This window comes from Geospiza fortis, unplaced genomic scaffold, assembly GCF_000277835.1.
Source record: "Geospiza fortis unplaced genomic scaffold, GeoFor_1.0 scaffold192, whole genome shotgun sequence".
Classification (NCBI taxonomy): domain Eukaryota; kingdom Metazoa; phylum Chordata; class Aves; order Passeriformes; family Thraupidae; genus Geospiza; species Geospiza fortis.
Window position 1 is genome coordinate 1,569,198 of NW_005054315.1, and position 18,175 is coordinate 1,587,372.

The window sequence follows — 18,175 nt, forward strand, 5'->3', positions numbered from 1 at the left end:
CTGATTTAGATGTTCAAAGAAATACATGCACCGATATTTTTCAAACAATCTGTGTACAGCATGAAGTGATAAGCCTTTTAAAAATTTGCATTGTTTACAAAACAATAGTATGATTGTTGAGTAAGTGAATTGCATTTACCTTTTTATTTTTTGCCAGTGATCCTTTTTTATTCTAACAGGTTTAATTACTTTCATTAATAACTTTATTATACTGCAGATCCTTTGTGTGTGGGACAAAGAATTTCATTAACTTGCTAAGAAAGCATAATAGATTGTAGCATAGTTCTAAAGTGATAGTAATAGCCATATTAGTTGTAGCTTTTAATTCTGCTGTATAGTATTAGCATCCCTAGTAATCCTGTTATTCTTATCTCTATAAAGCCTGCTAATATCTGAAATGCTCGGAGGAACTTTAAGTAAGTTTTGCCATTCACTTGTTAAATAATAAATGTAACTAAACTCTGTACAAATCAGTTTTCCAGAATGGTGTTAAACATTTCATGGCTTTGTGTTTTAAATATATAATTTTTAAAAAGAAAACACCACCTGAGCATAACTATTTGACAATAGCTGAACAAAATAGAAGAAAATGCTTTTCTTCCAGTTCTGCTGTTCTCTGTATACTCAGGACTTTCCTTTTAAGAAGAAATAAATAAATCCCAGTGCTGGCTTATACTGTGGCTGTGAGAATTAGATCATTAGCAAAGACTGTTTGTTCTCCTCACTGTGGTTTGGCCTTGTCACCAACCCATGAATGTATGCTGGATCTGGTCAAATCATGCATTTTGCTGTGAAGTGTCATAGGCAAAAGTTCAGTCAAGTCATGATTTGACTTTCTGATTACTTTTGATTTATTACACTAAACAAAACAACCTCCTCTTGAATTAATTAGACATATTTATTTCAACCTTAATTAGCTTGGTTTGGTTCTCATATATGTTTAGCTTGATTTTTAATCAGACTTTTATGATAAAAAAAGAAAATGTTAAATGAAATTACAGCATAACATTTATGATTCTATTTTGAAAAAAATACTTTAAAATACTGAAATAGAATACTTCAGTATTTCAACATGGTTTTCACCTTTTCTAGCTGAAATTATGTCTTGCATGCAGTCTGTATTTACACATAATTTCAACTGTTCACAAACATACATTTTCATAAATCCACCCTTCTCTGAAAAAAACCACACTAATGGATAATTGTTGTGAAGTGCAGGAGAATTGCTGATGTCTTTTGAAGTATCAACAGGGAAAATTTGACAAGCATGGGTATATTGCTGTCATAGCAATGTTCATGTGATAGTTATTAGCTAATGCTTGTGCCCTCACTGTGTTTTATTTGGGCTCTAGCCCCTTCTCAGTCTACCTGGATATGTAGTCACCTGTCTCCTGTTACTCATTAGAGTACAGAAAGAAAAGTGCTGAATCTGTCATATACTCTCAGAGAAAGGGGAGAAATGTGTTGCAGACTCTTTCTAATTACAGCTTAATATAAATTACTCACATGTTTCCAAAAATGAATGTATTGGAATGCAACTTTCTCACTGTCCAAGTATGACTAGCTTAGCCATACTAGCTTAGAAAGTTGTGGCAATGAAATAACCAGAGCTATTAAATTAATTTTTATGCAGATATAGCTTCTCTGTCTTACAACATGGTACAGCTTTGTGGTCAGAAAACTAGGGGACTATGAATCCTTTTGGGAATGCAACTCCATGTGGTTTGTTTGAATTAAAACAAACTCTATCTGATTTTAGTAAAGACCCTCCCTAAAAGAGTGGTCAGAGCCTTACAAATCAGATAGTCACGCAAGGAGTTCCCTAATTTGACAGGACTGAGATAGGAAAATGTTCTTTGGTGGATGGGTAAGTTTGCGCAAATGTTTTGGAATTTTCCAGATATTATGACCTTCCTCATGGTTCTGACCAGTAGCCTGAATATAGATTTGATCTAAATTCTTGCCTAATTAATCTAGTCACAATCAGTCAATGCATTTAAAAATATTTTGAATAGAAATTGCTTCTCTAGTCATCTAAATTTATACTTTAGTGACAGGATTACTGAAAGTATTTGTTCACGTCTAGCTTTTACTAACATAGCTGCCGTGTCTGTAATATGAATTTAGCAGTTAGAAAAGGGAAAAAGTAAAAAAAAGACAAGATGGAAATTAGTGCATTTGAAACATATCTTTTATGTTCATGCTGAGACTGGGGCTCCTTGAGCTTTAGAATTATCATAAGTAACATGGTAGATGCTATATCAGTTTTTAAAACAATGTCCCAAAAGTAGCTCTTGAAGTTTAAAGACTTCTTTCTGCCTTAAGCTCCTGTCCTATGTAATCCCTGAGTTCTCACCAGGCATGAGTAGTTACCAAAGTCAGACACCATGCAGCCTGGAAAGAGTTTGTCTCCTGGGGGAGACAAACAACCAGACCTCAGCTTCTCTGAGGTGGGAAAGGCATTTTATTTAGTTGATCAAAGGCACAATGATGGTTGATTCCTATCAAATATCTTGTGTAAGTGTGCTTGCTTTTCTGGACAAGATATAACACTCTGTAGCAGGCTTATTTTTTCAACAGAGAGGTTGATTTGTAGCTGGGGGATGTGGGTCTAGTTTAAGTCCATGGTTTTACAAAGATCTTCAGCTAAGTTCAAGATTTGACCCCAGCTGATTTTTGTGGTCCACAGATGACTTACTTATTTCTGTGTGTGTACAAGAGTCCTACCAAATAAGATACTCCAATTTAAAAAAAAAGAAAGAAAAGAAAAAAAGGGAATATGTTTGTCTAATATTTCATGTAATCCCTGTAGGGGAATAAAAGGCCAGATCTGGTAAGGATTCAGTTCCTACAAGGAAATTACACTAGACCTGCCTTTTAGGCACCTTGATCTGGAGAGGTAGGCAGGACTAAACTGGGTTTCCATATTGGCTGTTCTGGACTTCCAATTCCTGACTCCATCTGACTCTAAATTCTCATCATGAAAGAGACACTGTACTCAGGAGAGAAAAGGAGAATCATGGATTTGTTTAGGTTGGAAAAGACCTCTGACATCGAGTCTGACAGTAAAACAAACACTGCCAAGTCCATCACTAAACCATGTCCCTAAATGTCACATCTACAAGTCTTTTAAATACCTCCAGTCTAAACTTCCCTGGCACATCTTGAGGCCATTTCCTCTCATCCTAACACAGCCTGTTACTTGTGAGAAGAGACCAGCCCACACCTCACTACATCTTCCTTTCAGGGACTTGGAGAGGGTGATTAGGTTGGATTCCTTTACTGCCAAAACAGGCTATTGAAACTTCTTGCCCCCATGGGTAAAGGTGCTTCCTGTCCAATCAGTCCCCAGTCTGTTCTGTTACATAGGAGTTTTCCACTGGGGATCCAAAATTTCAATTTGTTTTTGAACAACATTAATGTTCTGCCAGCCCATTCCTTCAGGCTGCCATTACCCACTGACACACCAGCCCTGTCCTCCAGAGATTAACTGAAGCATTGACTCCTCTTCATCTTGCTGCATACACAGAATTTGCTGTGTATTATGCACAAATATATTGATCGTACAGCTCATTAATAAAGATACTATCTTCCTCAGTGCTAACCCTGAAGGAAAGCTATTATGTGGCTGACAGCTGGACTTCATGCTGTTGTAATGCACTTTGAACCTGGTGGTCCAGCTAATTTGTGACCAAACATGAAGTCTACCTACCTGAGTCGTACCTCATTAGTTAGAGTGTAGGCTGCTCTCATAGACGGCAACCTTGGTTCACAATTAACTAAATAAAGAGATGGCTGAAAATAAGTTCCAAGAAAGTAATCACTGGCAAACTGGCAGGAAGCAGAGATTCCACATTAGATCTCTTAAGAGTCATCTGAGAGACCAAATATTTGTTATTTGAATAGAAGAAGAACTTGTATAAAACTAAGGATGGCACCAAACTCAAATAAGCTTATAAGAATGCTGGGCCAGAATTCAAAATTATAATGAAAAATTGCCAAACGTTCTCCCAGAGTGTGGGAATGTAAGAGATGCTCATTTAGCCTTTGGTGGAGAAAAGCATGCCCACAGTGTGAGACATGACAGGGTTCAAGACTAAAAGCTCTCTAGAGAGAGGAAAAATGGTTTTGGAAGACCATGTCTAGGAAGTGAGTATGTAGGGGATAGAATATAAGAAAGTAAAGATAGTGTAGAAAGTTTTCTTACCCCTAAGGAGCTGCAGCTGGGCCAATTATCAAAGATTAGGAACAGGCCTGACTTTACAGGCCACAGCTGTAACCAATGAGAAGAAGAGTGCTATGGAAGAGTGGGGGGAGTGGGGGCGCACGCTGGTTGAGAGGGGAACTGGAGTCAGTTGGCTTCTTCATGAAGAAGAGTTTGTGCTTGGAGGAGCAGCAGCCCAGGAGAAAACACCAAGGTATGAAACTTTTGCAATTAGAGACAACAATATGGAACCCCTGCAAGATGACAACAGAGTATAGTCTGGTGGAGTTTGTGAGTACTGTGCTGAGACAACAATCTATGGCACACAGCGCTTGGCATGAAACAAACTGTATTGTCACAGGTGTAGTATTGCATGGAGATACACTTCATGAGTGTGTGTGCACATGTGTCTGCTGTCTGTAAACTTAACCTGTTTTCCTTAGGTGTTACTACAAATAAAGCCCTTACAGGAACACTGGGATTTGCAATTCAAACTTCACAAAAGCTCTGCAAATTCTATTCCAGTATTTGTCTTCATGTGTTAGAAATGTTTTCCTTTCTGTATACAGTCCATGATAGCTCCAAATCCTTTTATTTGGAGAAATAATACTTCCTATGTCTCCCTCTTCTTTACAAACATGGAAATAATTGGTGGGTGAGAGTTTTGTAAGAAGATAAAGCAAGATTTAGCTCTGTTTGGGTGCAATCAGAGAACATATCAAAGGTACCACTAGACAGGAAAGTAGTTTCACAATATCATGACAGTTGAAAATTAGGAAGCAAGTGATTTTATCTCTCCTTGTTGCTGGTTTTTTTCATACATTTAACTTACAAAGAATAACTTAAAATATGACAAAGAATCTTAGAATCATAGAATTCTTTAGGCTGGAAAAGACCTAAGAAAAAAGATCTTGAGACTGCCAAGAGCCAGGAGTCATCTTTTTATCCAGATACTGCTATTACAAGATCCATTTTGCTTTTTTGCAGCCTTGACATGAAAACACATGAAGATAAGATTGAGAGCAGCCCTGAGGAGAAGGACTTGGGGATGTTGGTTGATAAGAAACTCAGTATGACCCAGCAATGTGCACTCAAAGCCCAGAAAGCCAACCCTGTTCTGGGCTACTTCCAGAGCAGTGTGGGCAGCAGATGGATGGAGTGCTCCTCCCCCTCTACTCTGCTCTTGTGTCTCCACCTGCACTGCTGCATCCAGCTCCAGGGTCCCCAGCACAGGAGGGACATGGAGCTGCTGGAGTGAGTCCAGAGGAAGATGGTCAGATGGCTGGCGCTCCTCTCCTATGTGAACAGGCTGAGACAGCTGGGGTTGTTCAGCCTGGAGAGGGCTGACCTTATAGCACCTTCCAGTACCTAAAGAGGGCTACGAGAGAGCTGAAGGACATTTATAAAGGCTGTAGTGACAGCCAAGTGGTAATGGCCTTAAAGTGATAGAGGGCAGGTTTAAATTAGATATTAGGAAAATGTCTACTGTGAGGGTTGTTGAGACACTGGAACAATTTTCCCAGAGATATTGTGGATGCCCCATCCCTGGAAGTATTCAGGGCCAGATTAGATAGAGTATTTGTGCTCCTTGTCTAGTGGAAGGCATCCCTACCCATGGCAGGGGGGTTGGAATTAGATGATCTTCCACACCAAACCATTGTGTGATTTTAAGATACCACCTTTCCAAAATGATAATCTCTATAATCATTCAGCTTTCAAGGTTAATGAGATTGCTAGCTATGGGTGAGCTGTGATAGCTCTCTAGCAGGGGATGAAGCCATGAACTCATTTCCCTGCGGGATTTCAAACTGCCAACAAGTTTTTGCAAAAGTGCTCACTTAGTTTAAACATTGAATGTTGTCCTATATATAGAAGACAAAAGACATGCTGCTGCTTTCATAAATGTTCTTCTGAATTATAAATTGTTACTTAATAGATAGGAGAATGTCTCTCACCTTTACTGAGATTAGTTGGTCTTGAAGAGGCCACATCATTATCAGAAACAAGTGGGAACCACCATAGAAAATCTTTCCCACACCTTGTCGGGGTCAAGTGGCTAGCTCTGAGAACTCATTATGGCTTCTAATAAAAGCACAGCTCCTTGTTTCTAATTGCAGAACCTAGTTCAGACAATTCCTAATTTAAACACATGTAAACACATAGAGGGATATAAAACCCATGGATTACAACCCAAGAGCACTTGCCCTTGGAAGAGGTCACTCAGACACATAGAAGTTCCTGATTTTAATCTGATCGTTGACCTCCACAGTAGTGAACTTTATGTAAAGTGTGCCCTGAAAACTTTTGTAGGGAAGATGCTTGTGGTTTTGAAAGTTTTACTTTTTCCCCTGATTACAAAGAGTCAGTAAAATAATCCAGTTTAAAACCTCAAACATGTAGTCCAGTGCAAATGTGAAGAGGTGAACAATCAGGTCCTGCACAGATAAAGATTTGGAAGTTGTGAGTGTTTTTGCTGATTGTACAAGAAGTGGCTGAAAATTACTATTGAAGGACAGCTTGGTTCTGAGAGCTGACTGGAATCCTTCTTGCTTCATAGATATGTTCATTCCATGTGTTTAGCTTTACCTGCTCAAGACAAAAAAAAACCCAGTTTAGCTACTTTTAGAACTCTTGAACAGGTAACACGTAAACAAATAGCTGTACAATATTTTTTCTAGTTGTGCTTCATCATTCTACTACAGCTCAGTTGGATCATTGAGACTTTTTGCAGTGCAAATCAGGATAACTACTGATCAACAATTTATTCTCAAAAATTGAAGTCTGCATTGTTCAGTAAGCCAGTCTTGGTGCTTGTGAAAAATATTCCTTTTGTTCATCAGCAATCTGATACAAGACAAGTTGTTCCCCTCATTGACTCTCACCTCCTACCCAGCCAGAAATAGTCATATTTCTACTGTGCTGTTCCTAGTTTACAAGAAGACATGCAGTAATATATTTGAGGTACCTATTGAACACACTCAATGCTTCAGATTCTTCTACAGTATAAGAATCATAACTTCTGTAACATCATTAATAACAGTAGTAAATTCACAGCTCTGTGATTGACATAAACTGTTTGTACACATTATGTTCTGAAGCATTGTGATTAGAAGAAACCTCTTTCCCAGCCATACAGAGTACTGTGCACTCATGCTCATCATGTTATGAGGAATAAGTTTCAAACCCATCATCTTGTGAATATGAAACAATATTTTCACTTTGAGCTTACTTGTGATTTTTTATAAGAAGCTTCACTGGTACCTGAAGGGAAATGTATACTATGAAATAAGGATTGAATAACATTAACCAAAAAGTTTATTAGATGCAAAGAAATGGGTAAGCAAACAAATAAAAACAACTTGAAATGTTTCTGTTTTCAAATTCTTATCACTTTTCATTCAAATTGAAGTTTTTGACTTTCAGTATCAGAATAAAATGGAATTGAAGAAACATTTCTGCTTCATTATGTGCAGCAAGAAAGGATTGACAATAGAGAACTATTTTCCACCTCTCATGTGGATATGATCATTATTTATTGGAGGCTGTTTTGTAACAAAATGACCATCTGTCAGTAAGCACTGAAAACACTCCATCATGCTGGCTGTTACTGTTAAAATGCCACAATCACTGACTACTCTGAGGGATTAATAGATTTTTTTTTTTGGCTAAGAACAATTACATATTTAGAAGGCCAAATTAGCTCTCATTGAAGTTGGTATAAATCCTGAACTGCTCCCCTGGACTCCAGGTATCATCTCTAGATTTATAGAAAGGTAGCAGATGTCAGTTATTGGCCCAGACCTTTATTGGGAAGATATCAGGGAAGGAACTGCTTTTCAATTTTTAATTTTTTTAAATAGCTGTGACAAAAAAAAAAGCTTAATTAATATGCATAATGAAAATAACTGACACCATGGGGGTTTTTTCCCACATTGAAGGGATAGTTCAGAATTATGAGTTGCTATTCTGCAGAAAGGTATATATAGCTGTTGTTTGACAGGTTCAGCTTACAGTTGTTCATTAAGCTGTTTGTTTGATTGCTGCATCACACTTCTTTGTGCACTTGGTTTGGAGAATGGATGCTCAAATGAACCAGCAGCTGCAGTCAGAAACACAGAATTAAAACTGGGTGTAATTCTGCACAAACCAGAATAATTAAACCCTCCAGGGAAAGTCTGGAATGAGATTAGTTCAAATGCAGCCATGTGATTACAAGTGCACCGTTAAAATTTTTTTTAATGTATATATAAAGAGAAGCAGCTCCCTCAGGGTGGCAGAATGAGTGAGAAATATGGCCTATACATTGAAGGTCATATGCAACACAGGGGTGGGAAAATATCTCTTAATTGAAACTCCCCCTCTCCATATCATTTATTATGGCCATGGGTTATAATTACTTAGCCTATTAAAATGCTTGATTCAGTTAAGGATTTAGTATCAGACATTTCAACTAAAGGAGGAGCAAGAAAGCAAAATGAGGGAGTGATGGGGGAACTGTAGTCTAGAAAGAAATTGAGTATCTCCAAGGAGTCTTTGGAAACTGACAAATACTTTTTGTTTCTTGGGCTACAGAGGAGCCTACAGACGCTCAGCGTTTCCCACAGAAGGATCTGATATGTAAGGGAGCTGGTCATTAGGGCTGCTACCTCATAAATCCTCATTCCCTTGTTGAATCCCATCTCTCATTTCCTGTTTCCAAAGCCCCTGTCACCCATCACGAGGTGGTCAGACCTAGCAACAGGCTGCCCAGGGAGGTGGTAGAGCCACCGTCCCTGGGAGTGCGCAAGAAACATCAGCACATGGCACTTAGTTGGCAAGGCTGTGTTTGGTCGAAGGCTGGACTCAATGGTCTTGGAGGTCTTTCCGAGCCTTGATGAGTCTATGATTCTCTGTGTGAGACAGCTGGCAAGGCATGAGCATAGAAGGGACAAGAAAAGGGAATATCTTAGCACACAGCCTGGCAGGAAGGGCACAATCCTGCATGTTCCTTCCCTTCTTCCTTGCGTGCCCAGCATGGAGTGGGAAGAGAAGGAGAGAAAGAAATGAAGCTCTGCCATGCAGCCTGACAAAATCATGGTCATTATAATGGCATTTGCCTGTACTCACAGATAGCTAGGTGTGAGTAGTCAGATGAATAGTCACAAGCATTTACTTTGAAACTTGCTATGTCCAGATCTTCACAACTTATCAGTCCTCAGAAGCAAAGATCTTCTGAAAGCAGCTGCACCTGCCCACCCCTGTGCCCTTGTCTTGAGAAAGCATGACAGCCACTCTCCCAAAAGGCCACCAGGTGTCATTTTGCAGCTGCATGCAACTACCTGTCCTTAGAGGATTAAACCTTTACTGGTTTGACCACATGCAACCTTATGTGACACACTAGCATTTCATGGGCTGTGTATACCTGGAGAGATTACTTAACCAGTTTGTAACATGAATGTATCCTTTGCCTGACTTCTTTCCCAGTTTATGAGCTTCCCACAGGCTGATGATAATTTATGCAAACCTGTGTGTCACTCAGTTTTTTGTCAGCCATTTATCTAAACAATGTCCTGGCAGTCAAGTTCCACAGTCAGTCATTTTTGGAAGCATGTGACTGGTGCCCTAAGTTACAAAGGATTGCTTCTGTTTCCTACTCAGATTACATAAGCCTTATAAACACAAGCTTGATTAAGTTACTAGGCTTTGAGCCATAGGCAGAGAAAAGTAGGAGCATGATAAGAAGGGCAATCCCACAAGCAGAAGATGAGGACAGGTTTATTAGGCAGTTGCCCTCTGATGCAACTCTCACCTTAAACATGATAATAATTCGGGGAGTCCTAAACAGCAGATTTCCAGGGGCATGCAGTTCTGAGTATTGAGAAGAATTGCTCAAAAGATTTGTTAGCACACAGCAAAATGATTTATGGGAATAAAAGCAAATAAGCCCCAAAAAGTTTCCAAAGACATTATGCTGTATCTTTCCATTTGCATTAATATTGCTTTCAACTTCTTATGGGACTGATAACTGCTAAAACAATATACAGGATGTTGTATTTACTGTGCTTTTGTTATATTGTACATGATGTGACACCAGTGGGGCTGATGAACTGCCTTAGCTTAAGATGTGACACTGCATGACATTTAGCTTTTGTGATATGAGGAGGTAATGTGACATGACATGAGCATATGCCATGAACCAAAGGTCAGAATAGATTCAAATAGATACACCTGTTGTCAGCCTGACCAGTCACTGCCAATTTGTAAAAAGTCTTCCAGACCACGCACACATTTCTGACAACAATTGATGGTCATGACATAGATGTATTAATTCACTGGCAGAAAAGCATACCACCCACTTATCCATAACATCTTTCTATCTAATGGAAATTGATTAGAAAACATTTCTTCTCGTCAGAAGCTTTACTTACTTGCTGATTTAATTTTGGGCAGCTGTCTGTGCAAGATTCAGAGATCATGCCTATACCAAAAGGCAGGATATCCCTCTTTTGATATCCACTACTGGCTTGCACAGGAACAATGAATATATTGTCTCTACTTGTATGGCCTGAGGGACCTCTTATTCTATGCTGCATGTCCTTGATGCTACCCTACTTTACCCAGTCCTGAACCCCCCATTCATTCAGGGGATTTGTTGAAACTTGCTGTCACTGTCTTCTTGTATGTCTTAATATGCTTTGGCTGAAGACCACAGCCTGAGGAGGAAAGGCAGATGGTATGTGACTAGATTCAGTTTCAGGGATGCAGAAGCTGGCAGGCACTTTCACATCCCACAGTTTCGGCAGAGCCAAAGGGACTTACCAAAACTGGGACTTGCACAGAACACACAGACACCCAAGGCTAAAGCTGTGATCCTGCTCAGCTGTTCAAATTTTGCTAAATTCCATTTCAATATTTCAGTTTAAAGTTTTCCAAATACATTGAGTAACACCTCAGTTCATGCACAGCCCCGCTCAAGTCTTGGCAGATGGAAATAAGACAGTCTCTATTCTGCAGTACTGACAGAGATTTATAGAATAGGGCTGGACCTTTTCCTGTGTGTCCTATGTAAGCTCAGAGTTCTTTCAAATGCAAAGACCTTTCACAATATTGCAAGAAATAGGATGTTGTAGGTCAGCAAGACAAATCATCCTTTCATGTACTGAGTCAGGGCCAATATGATCTACTCTCTGGAGGTTTTCACTGACAGAAAATAGAATCATGGAATCACACAATCATGGAATATGCCTGATTGGAATGCACCTACAAAGATCATCCAAGTCAACTCCTGGCCCTTCACAGGACAACAGCAGGTATAACACCTGCCAGGTGTACCTGGACAACACCAGGTATAACACCATGTGCCTGAAAGCATTTTCCAAGCACTTCTTGAACTCTGTCAGGCTTGAACTCTGTCAGGTGCTGTGACCATTTCCCTGGGGAGTCTGTTGCAGTGCCCAGCCGCCCTCTAGGCAAAACACCTTTTGCTGAAATCCAACCAAAACCTCCCCTAACTCCACTTCATGCCATTTCCTCAAGTCCTGTCGCTGGTCATGAGAGTGAAGAGATTGATACCTGTCCTCCACTCTCCTCATAAGGATACTGAAGACCACAATGAAGTCTCCCTTCTGTCTCCTGCAGGCTGAACAAATCACCTCCTCAGGCCAAAACTGCACACAATATTCAGAGTGAGGCCACACCAGTGCAGAGTAGAGCAGGACCTGCTGTTACACACAACTAGTATGTTATACACTGCTACAACTCCAGTTTACTTTTCTATTTGCCTTTTCTTCCAGTTTTCCCTTTCTACTTCTAACAAGTAAAAATGTCTTTCTGGTGCCCAAAATATTTTTTTTTATAACAAAGGTAATTTCTTCATGTTTTCCCTTGTGACTACACAGGTTCATTGCTTATTTTTGCCTTTATATGCATATGTTATCATGGTGAAGCCTTATTTGAGTGAGAGGATGGAGAGAAAAAAAAGAAATAAACCCAAGAGAGGAGATATTTCAGGAATGTGTCTTGCAAGAAATGCTCATGGATTTGCATGTTTTATCACAGTGTCCAAAGCTACTGCGTTTATGAACTGTAGCATTTTGAAGTCAGATCTCTCAATGTAATACAGCTTACACCAACAGATGCCTTTGTAGATTTGGGTGTCAAGTTGTGATTCCTCTTACTTAAGTTTAACTGTCTAACAGGGAGATGAACACTTCGGGCTTTTTACACTGGCTGAGAAGCAAGCACATTTAAAGGACAATTTATTTCACCTTCTTGGATACACGCCTTAGGCGTGCAATGTTTTCTGTTCACAACTGAATCACATTGGACAACAAGCTTAGATTATACTCAGCTTTCAGCTTTTAGATGTGAGAGGAGATTAACCTCAGCCCAGTAAGTTAATAGAAATAATATGTGAATAGACACTTCACAACTGATAAGAAACAACGAATGTCATTCTCAGAGCTCTCTCTGCTAAATATCACTGAGATTTAGGATGTACTACAGCACATCCTAATGCATAAATTTACCCATTTTCTGATATTTACTTTTAATACTGTAATACACTTGTGCCCACCTGCCATCTTCATTTGGCCTAGAAAGTCAATGAAACTTCAAGACCAGTAACATAAGAAGTCAAAGGTAGAATAGATGTTTTCCTCATGCTAGCCAACCGTTGTCTGTCATTAGTTGTTTTTAACTATCTTGCTTATGAAATTTAAAGTCCTAAAAGGTCTGGACACTGCCTTATTTTTTACTTTTTTACCCACTTGTATGATCCAGGTTTGTATATGGACCTTTTTTTGATGTAAAAGTTTTACAGCAGTCAGAGCAATTTGATCACCTGGAAATGTTTGGTAGCAAAGTAAGCAGTTAGGTGAATAAATAAAAGTGCCTCTTTATACTCAGTGTTAGGCTCTAACCTCAAGAATTTTAACTGAAATATTGGTTAGGCCCTTAGCTGTGGTCTGAATTTGTCCTCCACTCTGTTGAGAAGAAACAATCTTCTCATTGTCTCTGCTTCCTTGGCCCTGCTCTGACATATTGCTAAATCTGAAAGAGGCTTTAAGCTGCCATTTTTGTATTCATTGTTACTAATTATCCTTTCAGTTCTTTGATTGTGCTTTTGTTATTTTAGTTCTCAAAACTGAAACTGACTATACCAGCTTCTTGTTTTTATTTCTATTTTGTTCTGACATAAATGTCAAATGTGGTGCAATGCACATTCTCAGAGGAAAAACATAGTATAAAGGAAACTGATTATGGGAATGTTTTAAATAAGTGCACTGCTCTCAGGATCAAATATTAGAGAGAGGATTAAAATTTGGTTTTGTTTTTCTCTCTATAATCAATTCAAAGTTAATTGGATTCAGTATATGTCCTTTTTCTTCCTATTGATTTTTTTGTTATTGTTCCTGTTTGATTGCTGGTTTTCTAGCATGTCTCAAGCTTTTTGGATATTATTTTCTTCATGTTTTTTGGCTTCTTCCCATTTAGCTGCTTCTAAATTCTTTTTAATTAAAAAAAAATAGTAATCACAGACACAATATTTTATCTTACTTTATAAACACAATTAATTCTGCAGAGCACCAGACTGGTTACTGGGCAGGCAGTATCCCCTCTCCCTCAAAAGGACCATCTAAGGTCAAACAGGGTTATGTGGTGAATTCATATGCATGAACTGTACAGATGAAGGTCACTTTGGCCACAACACTATCACAGAAGAGTCTTTAATGAACATTCTGTTGCATGCAAAAAGAAGAAGCACTGTGTAAGTTGAGGCTTCTCTTGACTAAACAGATCTTTAAGTACTCAAAACCAGAGTCTCCAGGAAAGCAGAGTGATGTGCAGACACAAGATTGCGTGCTCACTCTTCATGTGCCTGGACATCTGAGCCACGGTCTCCTGTACAGATTGTGCGTGCTCTGAAATACCTAAAGAACTGTGCTGAGTGTTATGGCAGAGCATGTGCTGGTGCTCTCCTGCTGCCTGACCACTTGTGCCCACCTGCCAGCTGCCTTCTGAGGGTTGGCTTGCTGCCGTGGTTTAGAATTTACATTCCAGTCACAGAGAGAACTGGGAACAAGAGAACAAGAGGAAACATAGCAAGGATATCCCCTCCTGTTGTTATGCAAACCCTGATTCCTGTGATACTCCTGTGACAGCTTCTGAATGCTGGGGTCTGCACGTTATTAGGATATTTAATATAATCCTAAATGACACTCCAGGAAAGTGAGTTAGTCCTCCTTATTTCCTTGACAATTCTCTAGATTAACACTTGCTGCAGCTGCTATTCCAAAAGTAACTTTCTGATGATGTCACTGTGCAAGGGTGACACTTTGTCTTTATTTGCTGGAAGATACCACAGCAAAATCTTGGAAGATACCATGGCAATTAGATATTAAAGATGTATTTTGAGTACATTAATTCACTTAAAAATAAAGAGCCTCCAAAACTAACAAACTGAAAATACATGCGCTTCATTACGTGGCTTTACTATCCTGCCTATATGCCACCTTATTTTCCTTGCTGTCAGACACGGTGAAGAGTGGCAGAAAGTAAAAAAGGCAATGAGCCTTATTGCAAAATGCCATGAACAAGACTAAATCTTGTATCATCATTTCACGAATCTTCTTAATGACCTTTAATTTATGAGGAAATTAAGTTCTTTTAATATCTTCAAAGAAAGTCTGGCTTTTTGAGGTTGATCTTCTCAATGGGTACCTCCATCAGCAAGTTTTGGAACACATAAGCGCCTGGGAGTCCTTTGTCTGTTGCATTGGCAAGGGCCTGCACATCAGCTCTATAGTTCCTGGCACTCTGAGACAGACCTCATAAGGTGTTAAACCCACACATCAGTTGCTATTTTCAAAACTGCCCTGTAGTACCAAGCATCTGAATTGTTTCAGCAGCAACGCAGAACTCAACTTCTGGTCTTGGACCGGCTTTTGCAAAGAAACCTGAAGCAAGATCCCTTGAGAAACTGCATTGGAGAGTTTGGATCCAATTGTCTTCAAGCATTTTTTCACTCAAGCAGAAAAGTAATGTGCTTCTAACAGAGCAATCTTAAAGGAAAGCACTGTTTTATCACACAAATAATGAGTAGAACTCTCAAGGTGATTTCACACCAAGGGAAAATGAAATATTAATAAGAAAAAAATTGATTGCTTTCAGAAAGCAAAAGTTTGCAGTTGTAGTACTTTCTGCTAGAAACAAAAAACGGGCATCTTCAGTTTCTAAACCAAAATATAGAAGTATTTTAGAGCCAGTTAGACCAACATAGGCATTTCTTTCTAGGCTTCTAAAGCTAGAATGGTGATGACAAGTCAGGGAGTGAGGGGCTAGGTTATGCCAAACACCACCTCCAATAAGCTGTATAAACACAACTGCATGAAACTTGGTGCCTTACATGTTCTGCCAGTGGGCTTTACAATTTGATTCTATCCACAGCAAAATCTGTCCATGGGAAACAACTTCTGTTAAACGGTGTGGGAAGACTTTTCTTGTACCATCTGTCCCTTGGTGAACAAGCCACACAGTCTTCAGAGAATGGGAGCTGCTGATTGCTCCCTATCTACATCAGAGAGAAATGAAAATCAAATGTTTGCTTCTTTCCTGCCACCCCATTGCTAATTTATGGTGAGACAGCATCTGCCCTTCAAAGTATCACTGTCTTGTAACAGACAGCATTGCCTGGAAAACTGAAAGGTACTATGTAGATTACTGAACGCATATCCCCTGAAATGCAGTGTTATTTCAACATTTAACAGGTACTATTGTCTTAATCCACAGATTCCTCTTGTAATCTGGAGAACAAGAGAAGCAATCCTTTAGTTTGGAGTAGAAATATATTTATCAGCTATTACCATACATCTACAATTCGTCAATGTCCTTTAACCCTTCCTTATTGCCTCTAGTTTGAAGTAATTTTACTTTAACACTTCCTCTAAGTTTACACTGGCTACCAATCACAGAGAGCATACATATCCTAAGCTTGTCTGTCTTGAGCTACATGGATTTTTTTTCCTAAACCTGGAGGGACTAGGGGCATTAACTGGTAAAAATCTGTCTTCTCCAGAAAAAAAAAAAAAAAAAAAGTTGTATCAATAAATGCGATTTTGACAGCATCCAAGCCCATACTTCTAAAAATACTTTAAAAGTCATAAAGCAATAGTGCTGCAGGTAGATGTAGTTCTGCCTATCTTCCTCCCTTCCCTCACTCTCCTCACTTCAACCCTGTGCACCCAAGCAGTGCAAACTGGTACAGCTGAGTGGTGAAAAGCAGCAGGAAACAGGCTTGAGCTCTAGTGAAACAACTAGTTTCAAACTGGATCAATTCCCTGATCTGCCTTTTCAAGACACCATGCAGATGATTGTTTTGCTGCCAGAGCCAGCACGGTGCAAAGGGCAGGAAAACATGAGAAAGCAGAGAAGGTGCAGAAAAGAGGAAGTTGCAACTGGCAGGAGCATTACCTCCTCTTTGGGGTGCTGGGAAAACCACAAATTTGAAAACCTAATCTTGGAAAATGAAGCTAGACACCATCCAGATTAAGGCAGTTCAAGAGACACATGGGTTCCCATTTAGTGACAGAATGGTAGATTTTCAGGAAGAGGACAGCCCTTGCTCTAACAATAATAAAAACTAAATTACTATTTTCTGCCTGACTTCTTCAGCCTGTCTCTTTGCAGTATTTGGCCTGCTCTTAGCTGAGTCCTAGATCAATCTCATGGAAGACAAAATGTCATTGAATAGTTCAGTGGGACAGATGATAAAATGAAAGGACATTTATTGAAGGCGTAATGTTTATTTCTGTACAATAGGATGAAAAAAATTTAAGCATATAGATATTTTACCTATTGACATGTATTAATCACTGCTGTAACTCAAGAGGGAAGTAAATTTAAGATCTTGCCTTTGTCTGACACTCTATTGACAACTCAGGTCTGTTCTGTTTCCAACAGATAGAGACAGAAACCAGGGTTAATATCCATCATCTGATCCAGAGTAGCAGTTCCAGTAATCCTCTTCCTGGGCAAAAAGCGAATCCCTTTTCAAGTGACTGCAAAAGCCCCAAAGTCAGAAAGATCTAAGGCGTAAATAAAGTAGAAGAGGGCAGCCAACTCACATAGTTTCCATGTCATATTCTCACAGTCTAACATTCTGTTCTCTCCAAGGAGGAAATAACAATATAATGTACAGCCCTGCCACTACTGCTATTAATATCTTGGAATGCATCCAGAAGCACATGGGTGCAGGAGAATATGCTGTTCCTGGTAATCACATAAATGTTTAGATGTTTTTCTTTACGAGGCTGAGTCTGGATCTCTTTTTTTATGCTGCACTGCAGAAGTCCTTATTTTCCAGCTCCTTGAAGGCTGGGCCAGTCAAGCTTCCCTTTTTAAAGGCAAGTTGCTGCATAACAGAAGTACTACAAGTTCCAAAACAATGTATGAGCTATTTTAGCTATTTTAGTGAGATTAAAAAAAAAAAAACACGCAGTGAGGGAGGATGGAAAGTAAAAGAAAAACAGAAAAGGAAACCAGGACATAGTGAAAACAATTTTTCCTAATGTTTAGCAGAATATGCGCAAAAAATTACCATAGGAAAAGTGTTAATGACATAAGATTACCTTAATAAGGCAAAGTTTCTTCTCAATACACAACTGCACATACTTCACATACTTCAGGTGTCTCTGAAAATTCTTTCCTTAGAGGTTTTCTATGGGCAACTTCCCAAGTTCCCCAGTGTAGCCAGTGAATGCCTCAATGGCTAGCCAGGGACCTCCCCTCCAGATGCAATTGTCCATCATTAGCTACACCTGAGCTCTAGAAGGACACAGGGAAAGGCTGAGTTATCCAAGAGGTGAAAAGTGACCTCCAAACATAGGATATAAATAGGAGGCACTGCTTTACCTATACTCTCTGAAATTTTTTCTTTCACTAATTTAAAATTAAAACCTAATGGAAAAAGTAAGAGAAAACCAGGGGGACAAA